The sequence below is a fragment of the Ceratotherium simum genome, chromosome 28 (genome assembly GCF_057802395.1).
Source record: "Ceratotherium simum simum isolate JZ-2026a chromosome 28, ASM5780239v1, whole genome shotgun sequence".
In the NCBI taxonomy this organism is placed as follows: Eukaryota; Metazoa; Chordata; class Mammalia; order Perissodactyla; family Rhinocerotidae; genus Ceratotherium; species Ceratotherium simum.
In genome coordinates, this window is record NC_141927.1 from 20,452,264 (window position 1) to 20,467,453 (window position 15,190).

Genomic DNA, 15,190 nt, shown 5'->3' on the forward strand with positions numbered 1-15,190 from the left:
AAAACTATTTACCATTCTGTCAGGGTTTTCTGTAAAAGGTGTGAGAGAAACATGACAAGTGTGGCATTAGAATTACAAGGCTCAATATTTTGAATATACTTTGGGTTAAATGAAAAGAAGACTACATGTTGCAATGATATTTGATGGGAAAACTACAAAGGAAATAATTATATTGACCATAATTACTTTGAGAATTCAAGTGGTGTGCGGGTCACAGTTCTTCTCAGCAAAATAAAAATAGAGCACTCAGAACAGTGCTAGACTCTGTTCTGGTGATTTAAGACAGCAAAATGCTGGAGATCAACCAGAGAAAAACTGCTTTCAGTTTAAAACTACACGTGCTCTATTTTTTCCTATAATTACAATTCTTCTTTACGTTTACTCTCGTTCAAGAAGGAGAAATGAATGTGGCTTGTTCTATTGTTGTTGTTATTATTGTGTTCTTTTTCTTTTTTGATTTTGTTTTTGTTTTAATCTCCTAGACAAGCAGGCGAATAACATTTAACCACGAGGCTTGGCCCTGTATAATATGGCTCCATGATAAACACGAACTCTAGAAAACATGTTTTTCAGAGGAAACAGTACTTGTTCATTGGGCTATAGAATATCTTTTTAATAAGGAATTGAATTTTCTCACAAGCTGTAAATTGATCTTTCAGCTTTGTTGTGAGTAACCCACACTCCATAAACAAACTCACCAACTTTGTGCTAATTAATTCATCCCAATCTTTTTTCATAAGAAATATTTTTTGTCCAATTTTATGCCTGCAGAGCTGCTGGAAATAAAGATTACCAGGAGCTGATTCTGATTCAAACAAAATATAAAGCTTTTTCTTTTAGAAAAAGGATGGCCCTTAATTTTGTGATTGGGGTCCATATTTAAAATTATAAAGCAAATAAAGGTGTCTACTTTGGTGATTTTATTAATAACAGTATTTTTACCTTGGAAGTCTTCAAAGTGCTTTCAAATTTGTTATTCTGTCTAACTTTCATAATCATATTGTGAACTAAATATATCCCAGTTTTATAGATGTAGAACTGAGACAGAAAGAGGTTAGTAACTTGCTGATGTTTGTTCGACTTGCAAGTTAGTAGCTACCAACCAGGTCTTCCCTGTTCAGAACCTCATTCCGAAACTGTCTCCAGAGTCCAAAGAGACTCAATGTTGCACGTTGAAAATCAATGCAATCAGTGCTGCCCACCCTAGCACGTGAATCCCCCTAATTCTTTATGTCAGTTTCTAACTTTGGGTGTCTCTTTTCATCCACTTTACCTGGTCCTTTCTCAGGTGGCCAAGCAAAATGGAAGAAAATTATATAAAGGAATCATCATTCCCCCATTTTCTGCCCACAGTCACTCAGCAAATATTGAGCATCTACTATATCAGGCCAATTTCTAGGTGCAGCTGATATAGCTCTTAACAAGATAGACAAAATTCTTGGAACTCCACAAAAGTAGTATTTGATCCTTATTTCTCCTCTGTTTCAATGGTTTTGTTTTATTTCTGTCTTCTATTGAAACACCTCAAATCCTTTCTGAAGTAGATAGAGTTGAAATAGATATAATTTGAGATCATTATCATACATGGACATTTCTCTTGCAAAGTTATACGAATCGTGGTGAATATTTGTCTTGTTTTTGGTTTTGTTTTTGTTTGGGATGTGGGGAGGGGAGTTCCTGTTTTGCTACTTTTCTCTCTTCCTAACAGTGCCTTGATTTAAGTTCCCCTCATTCATTGTGTTGGCTCCTTGGAAGGTAAATCCAGAAATCTGCCTCACAGTGGAATCAAAAGGCGTTTCCACTTCCCACTCCTGCAACCCGTAGGCAGGCATGTGACCAGACTGAGGTAAGCAATTCCTCTCAAGGATGGCAGCATCATAGGATATTTATTCCAGTACTGTAGCCCTCCATCCCTCTTATCCTCGGAGGATACATTCCAAGACCCCTAGTGGATGCCTGAAACCATGGACAGTACCGCACCCTATATATACTATGTTTTTTCCTATATATACATACCTATGATAAAGTTTAATTTATAAATTAGGCCCAGTAAGAGATTAACAACAATAACTAATAATGAAATAGAACAATTATAACAATACACTGTAATAAAAGTTATGTGACTGTGGTCTCTCTCTCAAAGTGTCTTACTTATTGTACTGTACTCACCTTTCTTCTTGCGATGGCATGAGATGATACAACGCCTATGTGATGAGAGAAGTGAGGTGAATGATGTAGGCTTTGTGACGTAGCTTCCTGGGCAGGACAGAGCAGGATGGTGAGACTTCATCACGCTACTGATGAATGGCTCACAATTTCAAACTTATGAATTGTTTACTTCTGGAGTTTTCCATTTGATATTTTCAGAGTGCATTTGACCGCGGGTAACTGAAACTGGGGAAAGTAAAGCCACTGATAGTGGGAGGACTACTGTAACAGGATGCTGACCAACTCTTCCTGCCCAGAGGTAAAGGCAAGGGTTCCTGCTTCCTGAGACCATTTGATTCTTTCTACTTCCAAGACTAGTTTTCCAGCCTCCAGTTGATTCTTTGAGCCTCGCTCCCACCACTATCACCAATCTTTCCAATAAATTCCCCTTTCCTTTAGTGTTATTTTCAAATGTTTGAAACCGAAGAGCACCAAGTGACACACTAGGTAAATGTGACGGGGTCCTACCAATTCTCATGGTCCCCGCTAAACAGAAAGCTACAAGCTCCACAAAGGCAGTCAGATCTCCCTTAATCAGCACTGGACACTCTGAATCTATGTATGTAATAAGTGCTCGATAAATGTTTGTTAAAGGAAAAAGGAAAGAGGGTGGGAGGGAGGGATTAATGGAAGCAGAAGTAAAGGGAGAAAGGAAGAGAGGGGAGAGAGGGAAGGAGGGAAAAAACAGAGGCGGGTGTAAACACAAGGGCTTGGGAGTTACTTCCGTGTGACCATTTCTGACCAAAAATGCCAAGTTAAAAAAAAAAAAATGACCACTCCAAGAACCTCCTCATTTCTGCTTAGGTACATGTTATCCCTCGGAAAAAACAGAGAAATTATAATTCTTATATTTTATGTGAGAATCAAAGAAAATTAGGATCTGAAAGAAATTCAGAGGTATATATGAAAACACAAAATTAGATACCTAAATTCAGAAAAGTTGCTAAATATTAACGAACTGGAAGATCAGGCAAAGAAATCAGGGAGTGGAGTATGACTTTTAGAAAGTAAAGCTGAATAAAAGAATGAAGAGTTATTTTAAATTTAGTTGAAGGACATTAGTAGGGATGGAAATCTACAGGATTCTGGCTTTTGTATTTATACCACTTTGATTGGCAGTATGGTGCTTAAAAGAGGTAAGGAGGATTGGAAAAATCATGGATGATCTTTCGGCTTAAATAAAATTGTATCCAAAATAAAAAAAACAAAAGGAACTTTTTGTATTGGTCTCCTACTGTAGAAATCTCTCTCTATGGACATTTTACGTGCTCTTGGATTATTTGACTGGTTAGATATCAACTACTTAAAATGCTTTTTCCCTCATTTCTTGCTATTTGCTGAGGTTTCCATTCCAGATGCCCTCTATCCTCTTGTTACCCATTCTCGATTAATAGAAGGATTCCATCTCCCTATGTTGTAACCTCCAGGTTTTATTTATGCTGCTTTTATCATGCATCAGTTATGGAACTCAGGGCCCCTGATTTCCTCATCTGTTTTCATTTTGTGGCATAGAAATTTAACATGTCCAGCCACTAAGAAGCAGAAACGTGAATAAGCAATTATCTGTTAAATCGAAATGTCCCAGATGCAAGTTATTTAATGTTTTTATTAACCCTTAGAATGGAGATGTTATTCAGTCTCCACGCCCAGTGAATACTCAGTGGGAAATTCAGTTACTATATATACACAGTCGTCATTTAAAAACTAAAGGGAAAAGATTAAAATGTCCCTCTAGCCAAACAACCATTTTAGCAAGCCCTCTTTTAACATTTCTATATGTTATCAAATATAAATCTAAAACAATTTGTAGGTCACTTACAGAGGAAAAAAGTTATTTTAAAATTTGATGCTTCAAAGGAATGATTAGAGAGAAATTTAACCAGCTTAACCAAAATGAAATGCTGTAGGAATTACGCATGATTAGTGCCCCATAAAAAAAAATTTTAAAAAAAAACTGCCCTTACTGCTTATAGGAAGAGAATATAGATATTGGATGGGGAAAAATCAACCCTCTCTGTCTCATCTTTTCTCAAGGGCACACTGAAATCCTCCATCTTTCTCACCATTTCAAGCACGAACCAAAATACACTCAAAAATTTTGCTAATAAGGATAGCAGTGAATTTTAAACCTTGATTCTAAAAGCCGCTCTCAGGCTCCAGTTATTAAAGTGTTGCTGCCAGCAGCAGGCACAGACAAGGGACTAGGAGGCAGTGGATGGACGCTCAGTGGACAGCTTATTGCAGCCCAAACTAGTACAACCCAAAATGCTGCCAGAGGCAAGTCCCCTTTCGGCATCTGTCTTGCTTTGTGCCATCTTATCCCCATTTGATTTCTCCATCCCCTTCCCTTCCCTCTGCCCCTGCTCACACAGGCTTTCGCAGGCCAGAAGCCGCCATTCCCAGACTTATAGGAGCCTTACCCTGCCAGAGGCCAGGGCAGGGGCAGCAGACGAAGCAGGAGGCAGCAGATCAGGTGCAGGGCCCGGGTCACAGCAGTAACCAAAGGCGGCTTGACGGGACCTCGAGTTTATACACTTTGAAAATGAGACTTCTGAGCACACAGGGGGAAAATTTTGCACCTGAATATACCCTGCACATAGAGGGCTAAGCAGAGCCACCAAATTGAGGGCATGATCCATTACCTGTTGCCTGGATGCCAGCTTTCCCCAGCCCCACCCCACACACCCCATCTCATCTCAGGTCTTTCCTCACCAATGTCACTCTGACGTCTTCTTCATCATTTTCTACCTCTTTCCTTTATCTTTATCCTGTCCCACCATTCCTTCTTCTTAGTTCTCAAGAATAATTACGTCTCTTCAAACAAAAGAAGGAAAAACTCTCTTCCTGACCCTGTGTCTCCCTCTTTACCAGTGATTCTCAAACAGGGGTGATTTTGCCCCCACAAGAGGGCATTTGGCAATATCTGGAGACACAACTAAGGAAGAGGTTGTTGCCGGCATCTAGTGGGCAGAGGCCAGGGATGCTGCTAAACATCCTATGATGCACAGGACAGCCCCCCCACGACAAAGAGTCATACGGCCCAAAATGTCAACAGAGCTGGAGTTGAGAAACCTCGCTTCAGACATCACTCTAAACTTCACTCTTCTACACATCACTCAGCTAAACTCCTTGCCATGTTGTCTACACTTAATGGTTTCTACCACCTCCCTTCCAACTCACTGCTGAACCCACAAGTATTTGCCATCTGCTGTCTCTGCTCCTCTCACACTGCTCTTGCCAAGGTCATACACAATTCTTGGACAGAAAAATCCAGTAGGTTCTTTAGTCTCTCCTTTCTTCTTTGTTTTGCTTTTCAACAAAGATCACCTTTTCAAAACTGTGTTCTTGGCTGGTTTCTGTGACCTCATCATATCATCAGCATCACCTTTGGTACTTGCAGGATAAAATTTGAATACCTCGGCCTGACTCCCAAGGCCCTGGTATCCATGCCCACTATTGAATCCCAAAGGGCCTCCACTCACACCTTGCTTTCCAGCCATGCAAACAATCCACTTGCTGATTCCCAGTGCTCTCTAACCATTCTTTTCTGCACATGCCATTCACTCTCCCCAGAAGTCCTTCCCACCAGCCCACCTAATGAACTATGACCCAACTTTCAAAATTCAGGGCAATATCCCCTCTTCTCTGACAACTTCCTATGTCACAGACAGAATTCTGTGCTACTCTGGGTGCTTCCTCCTTGCCTGACATATAACTCATAACACTTATTTTATACCTAGTTGTTCATATGTCTCTTGTTGCCCTCCCCCCAACGTGAAAATAGGAGCCCCCGGAGCTGGGTCCTCTGTATTTTTGTATACCCAGAGCCCAGCACAGTGCCTGGTAAATAGCTGGTGCTAACTAATAAAAGTTTGTAAAATGAATGAATAAAATAAATCATTTCAAAGCAAACCACATAATTGCCATCTAAACAAGTCCTCTAACATCATCCCATTACCTTTACATTCTCTCTGCTTTTTCCTCTCTTCCCCATCCCTCGCAAATGAAAAGATCCATGATCTGTAAACCTTCCTATCAAGGCTTGGTGTTTTAATGAGTTGAGATAATGAATTAACCTGTTTCAGAGATGAAGGAGCTGAGGTACAGAGAGGCTAAGATGTTACCCGAGTGGGAGCCATGACCTAAAGCCTGTACTCTTAACCCTACACTAGTGCTAATCCAGGTGACGGAGGGTCCAGAGAAGGGAAACATTGGACCATAAAGGCAAGTGGGCGGGCGATCTGGAGAAAACACAAGAGACTGAGCCTAGTGCCCAGGGTGGGCTCTTACGAGATCTCTGCGAGATGGCGAGTGGGCAGGCCAGCTCCATTGAAGCAGGAATGAAAGAGGCAGGGACAATATCCTATTACGATATTCACCTGTAACTGAACTGACTGAAATGTTAGCATGTTCCAGGCAGTGATCTGTCGGGTAGGTGTAGCAGATACTGTGCATGACTCTAATGCACTTGGTGTTCTTTTTTTTTCTGACTGGGTTGTTGATTCCTAGTGGCATTTCTGGCTCTGCCCTGGCTCTGGTCTCCCGCAGTTACACGAGTCAAACATTCCCCGGGGTGCAATGGCACAGGTGATTGAGAATCCTCCACTGTTTTTTTTTAATCTTGCTGACACATTTGCTTCTGACAGCTTTTCCAATTAGACAAGGTCATTCTTAAGGCTTAATTCCCAGCTCCAAAGTGAAGAACAGAAGAAATCTCAACTTTGTCTAAATCAAAATAAAATTCATCCTAAAATATCTATGTTGGTTTAAAAAACTAAATATTTTGAACTAAACCAGTTCAATGGAGAACAAAAGGGAAATTTTGTCCAAATTTGTTTGTCCAAAGGTCTGTATCATTTCTTAAAGGTAAATATTAGTCAAAAGGTAGAGTTTATATAAAATCCCAACAAAAAATGGCATTCTGCTTGAAAAAGTAGTTCCTGTAAAATAGTGTGTGTATATTTATAGATAAAATATTACATAATATATACTATATATACCATAATTTATAATATATACAATCTATCAATATTTTATAAGGAGAGTTACATTGACATGAGATAATTTTGTTGTAATTTTGAAAATCACAACAATATGTTTGAACAATTTGTTTTAATGATATATTTAAAATGTTGAACTGAACAGCAATTGATGCATTAATACCATTTTTATCTTTCCAAAACAAACATTTAACATTTAGTATTTATATATATCTCCAAGTAAATGAACTTTATTTCTCACTTGCCAGCAAAGTTTCTTGGAAAAATAAACTTAAAAAAATAATAATAACTTCTATTTAAAAATGTTCCAAAAACTCCAGATAACTTATCTAATGTACAAAAATGCCCCATCGTTTATAAAGGTAAATTAGTATGTGAATGTTAAATTCCATTTTATCTTAATGACTATTAAAAATTTAAAACTTCCCTTACCATATTTCTTAACCTAAAAAGCAATTAATAAGCAATGGTTAATACTGTTGCTCTGTCTTGGGTATACCCATGGGGCTATTTGAATTCATCTTAACTGAGCTATGTAAGCAAAGTAAAAATTTTCTCTGAGAAATAATTAGGCTTTTGAAACTGAGATGTTATTATATTAGGTCAGAGAGATCCACAGCTAAATTTATCATTTTCATATGTCTCTTTTCATCTGCTAAATATAATTGCCTTGTTATTTGCCTTTTTTAACCATAAAATAAAATTCAGTGAGCAAATAAAAATTCAATGCAGCTCAAAACATAAAAGTTGTTTTTACAGTGATTCAAAATCAAAACCATCCTGTCCCATCCTGATCTCATTGAAAACAGTTTCAGTTGGAGCAGAAAGGTGGCGATGGGTAATATGAAACAAATGCAAGACTATGAACTTGAAGGCACCAGGGTTCAGAGCCTAATTACCCAGATGTCTGAAGTACAAGATTATGTGCTTTTATATTGCCAAGATAATTCAGATAGTTCACAAAATTCCAGTGAATTTTAAATCCAGTTGACCTCATTGATCTGTAAAAGAATGTAAAGACGCCCTCATCGGCTTCTAGCCTTTATCTCAGTGACATTTTCCTTGCTGTCCCTAAAAATGCACACTTTGACCCCATACCTCCACCTCTGAGCAGAGATGGAAAAGACTGCACTAGCACCTGGGCTTCTGAGGAAGAAAAAGAAAATACAAGTCTACTGTGTGTCCACCACTGTGCTAGATATTTCATAGACATTTACCCTCACTTCAACCCTTCTGCTGCAAATGACAATGTGGAGACCTAGAGTCTGAATAAACTTGCCCAAGCCCATGGCAAAGTGGGGAGTTCTGCCAACATCTCTTGGTCTAGAAGACTGTTTCTAAAAGACTTCACTAGCACAGGGCAGATTTAAAGATAAGGACACACAATACACATAAATGAAAGCATCCATTGTAGTTATGTCCTCCCTTAACTATGTGTTTGAATAAATAATTCAAATGACAAGAAGCAATATTATATTAATAACTTTCATGTTACATTATTTGTCTTGGAAAAAGCTGTCTTTTCTTCTTTACATGTTCCTAATATCGGATGGTTTCAGGCGTTTATTCAAAATGCACAACATGCCACTATTAAAAACACGTGCTGAGGGGCCAGCCTGGTGACGGAGAGGTTAAGTGTGTGCGCTCCACTTCGGTGGCCCGGGATTCTCAGGTTCAGATCCCAGGCATGCACTGACGCACCGCTTGTCAAGCCATGTTGTGGCGGCATCCCATATAAAATAGAGGAAGATGGACATGATGTTAGCCCAGGGCCAGTCTTCCTTAGAAAAGAAAGTGGAGGATTGGCATCGGATATTAGCTCAGGGCTAATCTTTCTCACAAAAAAAAAAAAAACACGTGCTGAAATTGTAATGATAACCCTCTCACATCAACCCCCACCCATATGGACTGGCCCATCCTACAAAACGTATTGTGACCAGCTGTAAATAAAACAGTTCTTAGGGCTGACAAAAGTTGCAACAGCAAAGTGTCAAGCATTCCCTGTCATAATTTGAAGGTTTTCAAAGCGACTGAGCATAAGCGTGTGAAAGCGTTTCACTGGATCACCGTTTGTATTTCCAATTCAAAGGTTACTTAAGAGAAATCCAAGTTGAACCTAGTTCATGATATCAAGCGCTAGATCACAAAGCCCATCTCACAGAATCAAGTCAGACGGAGCTGGCACTGAAGCTGGAGGGTTTACCAAGACCTTTTGTGTGTGTGTGTATTTCTCGAGAAATGAGAAAGAGAAAGAATAATCTGGATTCAGGAGCAACTATCATGATACGGTCAGTTCTTCTCAAATCCTAAGCATCTCAGCGATGAGAGCTGTGCTGTCCAATACAGTAGCCACTAGCCACCTGTGGCTATTGACCACCTGAAATGGGCTGGTTCGAACCGAGATGTGCTAGAAGTGCAAAATACACTCTGCATTTCAAAGACTTAGAGTGAAAAAAGTTTGCAAAACATCTCATTAAATTTTTTAATTGGTTATATGTTGAGATAATAATATTTTGGATATATTGAGCTAAATTAAATATATTGTTAAAATTAATTCCACCTATTTCTGTTTTAACTTTTTTAGTGTGGCTACGAAAAAAATTTAAAATAAAAAAGTCCTAATTACCCATATATCTAAAGGAATTAAGAGCAGGATTTCAAAGAGATATTTGCACACCTATGTTCAGAGCAGCATTATTCACAATAGCCAAAAGGTGGAAATGGCCCACATGTTCACCAACAGACAAATGGATAAATAAAACACGGTATAATGGAAACTTATTCGACCATAAAAAAGAATGAAGTGCTGATACGTGTTACAACATGGTTAAACCTCAAGAACATTATGCTAAGTGAAAGCAGCCAGTCCAAAAGATCACACCATATATGAACCCATTCATATAAAAGTCCAGAGAAATCTATAGAGACAGAAAGTAGATTCGTGGATGCTTAGCTCTGGAAGCAAGGGGATGTGGGAATAAGTGGGTGATAGCTAACGAGTACAAGGTTGTTTCTTGAGGTGGTTAAAATGTTCTAAAATAGACTATGGTGACGGATGCACATATCTGTGAATATACTAAAAACCATTGTGTTGTATACTTCAAATGGGTAAATTGTACGGTATGTGAATTACATCTCGATAAAGCTGTTTTTGGGAAAAAACATTTTAAAAACATGGAATCTAGATGGCGGGGTGGGGAGAACAGAATTCCAGGCAGAGGGAGTGGTACCCGCAAATAGACAAAGCTGCAAAAGGACCGGTTTGTTCTCTCCCCTTGATGGACACTCCACAACCTTTCAGATCTAGTCCAGGGCTTTCCACGGCCCCATGGCACAGAAGCAGAATCCTTACCAGGCGAAGCTCTCCAGGTTTGCCATGCCCACAGAACAGCTGACTGCTCCCCTACATGCAATGCAACCTCACTAAAACTTGTACCCCCTCTTCTACAGAAATTGTTAGGAAAAAAGACTGCACAGCAGGGAGAGAGAGGAAAAAACTGCTCATAGAATGCACTAACCATTAACTTGCTGGCAAAGCTATGCAATGAACATTGTTGCTAAGCACTACAGAAGTCACTAGACAAAGATAATGCAACTTCTAAAGCAACAAAGCAAATGGACGTATTTATAAAAATGAGAATTGTGGAGGATATTTTCTTACTAAATTGCATAAAATATGTTGTATTTGAAAGAAAGGGAAATGTTTCTCCCCAACAGCATTTTTAAAAGCCAGAAATGTGACTAATGCCATTCCATTAAAGAACTAAGACACTTTGCATTATTCCTTTTTACAGTCCTAAGTCCTCAAATCCCTCACACTACTGAATAAAAAGAGATTGCTAAACAGCTACAGTGAAGTGGAACTTTTAACCTCTAATTCATTTACTTGGCAGCAAGATGGAAAGGCCGACCTGCTCAGCCTGCAGGTGAGTGAAGGGAATCCAAGCCCCCGCCGTGGAGAGGCAACTGTGTTATTATACAGTTTGTTCACTCCGTGGGCCTGCAACAGGATGAAGACAGGAGAATTCACCCCCAAATTAGGGAAATGCTAAAGTGCTGTTCTCCCAAATAGAAGCAGAAGGCTATGTGGTACAAATGGCACCTGCTACATGACTCAAAAATATGAAGAGAATTATATTGTACTTTTCAGTCTCTCTCTCTTTTTTTTTTTTGCTGAAGAAGATTGGCCCTGAGCTAACATCTGTTGTCAATCTTCCTCTTTTTGCTCGAGGAAGATTTGCCCTGAGCTAACACCTGTGCCAATTTTTCTCTATTTTGTATGTGGGTCGCCGCCACAGCTTGGCTGCTGACAAGTGGTGTAGGTCCACACCTGGAAACCGAACCCAAGCCACCGAAGCAGAGCTGCCTAAACTTAACCACCAGGCCACAGGGCCAGCTTCAGTCTTTTTTTTTTTTTCAGGTAGTAAAGAATTCATGAAAAATGTGAACTTTATTATACAGCCTTTTCCACATTTTCAAAATGTTTCTTAGTGATCCCATTAAGTGGCATAATAAGATTAGCATGCAAATAGCGTAAGTTCAGAACCAGAACTTGGGATCCACAGTGTAGTATTCAGGACCCAAACAAGGGAGAACTTACTTCTCTGTCACATCACTTTCTAGAGGTGGGCAGGTGGTTCAGAATGGGCAAGTGGCCCTGCCCCGTGAAGTCATCAAGGGGCTCTACTGCCTTCTACCTCAATGCTCTGACATCCTTCAGGGAATGCTGATCATCCACACAGTCAAAACTGTCTCCCCACAACATCCATGTTCCATCCTGTGGGAAGAAGAAAAGAGATAAAGTGGGCACAAAATATCTCCTTTTAAGGGCATTTCCTTGCTGGGGGTTTAGATGTATGGCCTCGTCTTTTTGTAAGGGAGGCTGGGATATGTAGCCTCTAAATGCGCAGCCATATGCCCAACCAAAACTCAGGAGGGTGGGACTTCTGATGTTAAGGAAGTCGGGATAATGGATCCTGTAGGAGTTCGGATGGCCACACCTGGTTTCACAAGGCATTTTTGTGCTTCATTTTGAGGCAGAAGACTATACTTTGAACTAGTTGGATTTTCAAAACTATTTGACAGGGTTTTTTTTTTAATTCATCCTCATACTTTTCTGTACATTCTATAATTTCCCACCCAAGCCCATCCTTCCAAACTCTCTACCGTGTCCTTGAAAATGTACTATCCATATCAGCTCCTATATCTGTTCTTATATCCTCAAGTTCCACTTTGAACATTCCATTCACCTCTTGCCACAGGTGAAGACTACCTTCCCAGCCTCCGTATCAACAGGAAACAGGTTTTTTCCTCCCACACACCAAATAAGTAATGGCCAACCAGTGGGGTAGCTGCCCTCCTTGCTCCCACTGATATGTCCAAACGGTTTCTCCCCTCTCCCTCAGAAGCCCCAGGTTCTTTGAAGCACATGCCATCTGACTATATAGCACCTGTTATCCCTGCAATCATCTTCAGACACCCCATGTTCTTTCTTCCATCAACCAAGGAATTTAGCACCTTGTTCTGTCTTTCTCTCAACTCTACTCATCGTCATTTTCAGTGACATGAGCTTCCATATGGATAATCCACCCAGCAGTGAATTCTCAAATCCTTAGCCCCCTCACTTGCCACTCTTTTTCCTCTCCCACACCACAAGGCCCACTCCCATGATCATGCCTCAGACACTGCCATATAACAATTAATGCACTACCCCTGAGATATGAATTTAAACATCTATCTCTCCTACTAGCCCTTTTTATCTTCCCAGGACACTTACTTTAGGATACCTACTCCAACAATTTTCCAATACTGTAAACCACAAATCCACTGACTTTATGATGTTTTAATTATCCATCCTCCCCTCCTGTCCTTACTTTGTGCTTTCCCACCTTAGAGTCCAGGGCCCATCATTATAATCATCTCATTCAATTATATAAACTATAACCATACATTTTTGTTCCATTATATTCACACAGCAAAGCCATATCCCTGATTAAACCCAACTGTTCTTCTACTTAGCACCATCACTGAGTAGCTGAAGAAAATCACAGAGCTGCGATGACTGTTCACACTTTAAATTCATGGCTGCAAATCTGAAACACATACTTATCGCTGTCCAGCTGTTCTGCTACATTTCACTTGTAAACAACATCCCACTGTCCAAGATATCCAAGTATTTCACACCTTCTCTTTTCTCCTCTCTGCTCAGCTGTGGGACAGAAGCAATCCAGCAGAAACTCCTTCATCTTCCCACCACCAGCTACAGTCTACCAGCAGCTTTGGCTTTATGAACGGTCCTCCTCTTATGACTGTATCAAGGTGTCACTATTCCTATCTCTAGGCAATGCATCCTTGTGCTCTGGACCCCTTTGTCTCTCACCAGCCCAAAGGCTTTGCTTCGGCAATTATCTTCTCTCTCACCTGCATCATCATATTTTCCTCTACACTAGCTAGTTCTCAACACACAAACTGACTCCAAAATACCCCTCATTTAAAACCCCTCCCTTGACCGAACATCTCTCTCTAGCTCTTTCCCTCATTTCCGCTCCCTCACATCACATTCTCCCATTCTAGTCAAGTGTCTACCCTCATCACTTCCGTGAAGCTGCTCTTATCAACTTCACCAATCGCTTCCATGCTGCCAAATACAGTGATTCCTTTTCTTGCTTCTTCTCACTCTACTTCCCAGCAGGATTTGGCAGAGCTGATAATTCTTGTTGAAATGTTTCTTTCTATTGGCTTCCATGACATCACATTCTATTGGTTGTCCCCCTCTTTTCCTCTGGCTACTCTTCAGTCTTCTTGGATGACCTCTCCTCCTCTACCAGACTTCTAAACCCAGGTTTTTGCCCTGGGCCTTCTTCCTTTCTCTGTCTATCCTCTATCCTGGTTAAGCTAATTCAGGCCTGTGCTATTAAATACTATCTCTAAGCCAATGACTCCCAAATTTATATTTTCTAGCCCTGAGATCCAGACCAGTATCTCTACTTAAATGTCTAATAGGCCTCTGAAATTTAGCACAAGACTCGACTCTTGATTTTCAATCTAAGCAAACGGTACTATCCACCCTGTTGTACAGGCCAAAAGTCTAGAAGTCTCATCCTCTTCTCCTTATTCTCCACAATCAGCCCATCAGCTGAACTCACCCTCTTCTCTCTAATGCAACTACACCACCCTAATCCAACCCATTATCTATTGCCTAAACTATTGTAATGGCCTCTTAACTGATTTTCCTATTTTAATTCTCATCCTCTTATAATCCGTTTTCCACACAGAGATGACAATGATCTTTTTTTAAGGCATAAATCAAATCATGTCATGCCTTTCTCAAACCCTCCAGTAGCTTGCCATTCATCTTGGATAAAATTCAAACCCCTTACTAAGTCCTACAAGGCCCTAGATGATCTGGTTCTTGCTCACCTTTCCATTTTTATCTCCTTTGGCCTTTTGTGAGTATTTCACACAGACTCCATTCCTTACAACCCTCAAACTTTTGTTCTTGCCTTTCTCTCTGTCTGAAATTCTCTTCCTCCAGATCTTTATATCTGTCTCCTCTATTGCTGACAATTTTGTTCATTTTTATTTGTGGCAAACACTCATATCAATGAGTTTAATGTCATATACTTTCACATCTATATTGTATTTAGATCAACTATGGGTTTATGTAAATGTTAAATTTAGTTCCAACAATTTAGGTCATCCATGAATACAAGTATTTTTTAACACAAAATGTAGTTTAATATTAAAAAAAAACAATGATAAAGTCATATTTGTTGAAAAAATATTTTTTAACTCTATTGGTGATCATGACTCTCCTTCCACTTAAATGTTATAATGTGTAAATCAAGCACTTAGTCAAAACAAAGCACTTCCTTGCTAAAAAGCAAAACCGGAAGTGGTGGGGCATGTCCAGAATTGAGAAAACACTTTGACTCAAATAAGAGCAATGTGATGGACTCTATTTTAATATAGTTTGTATATAA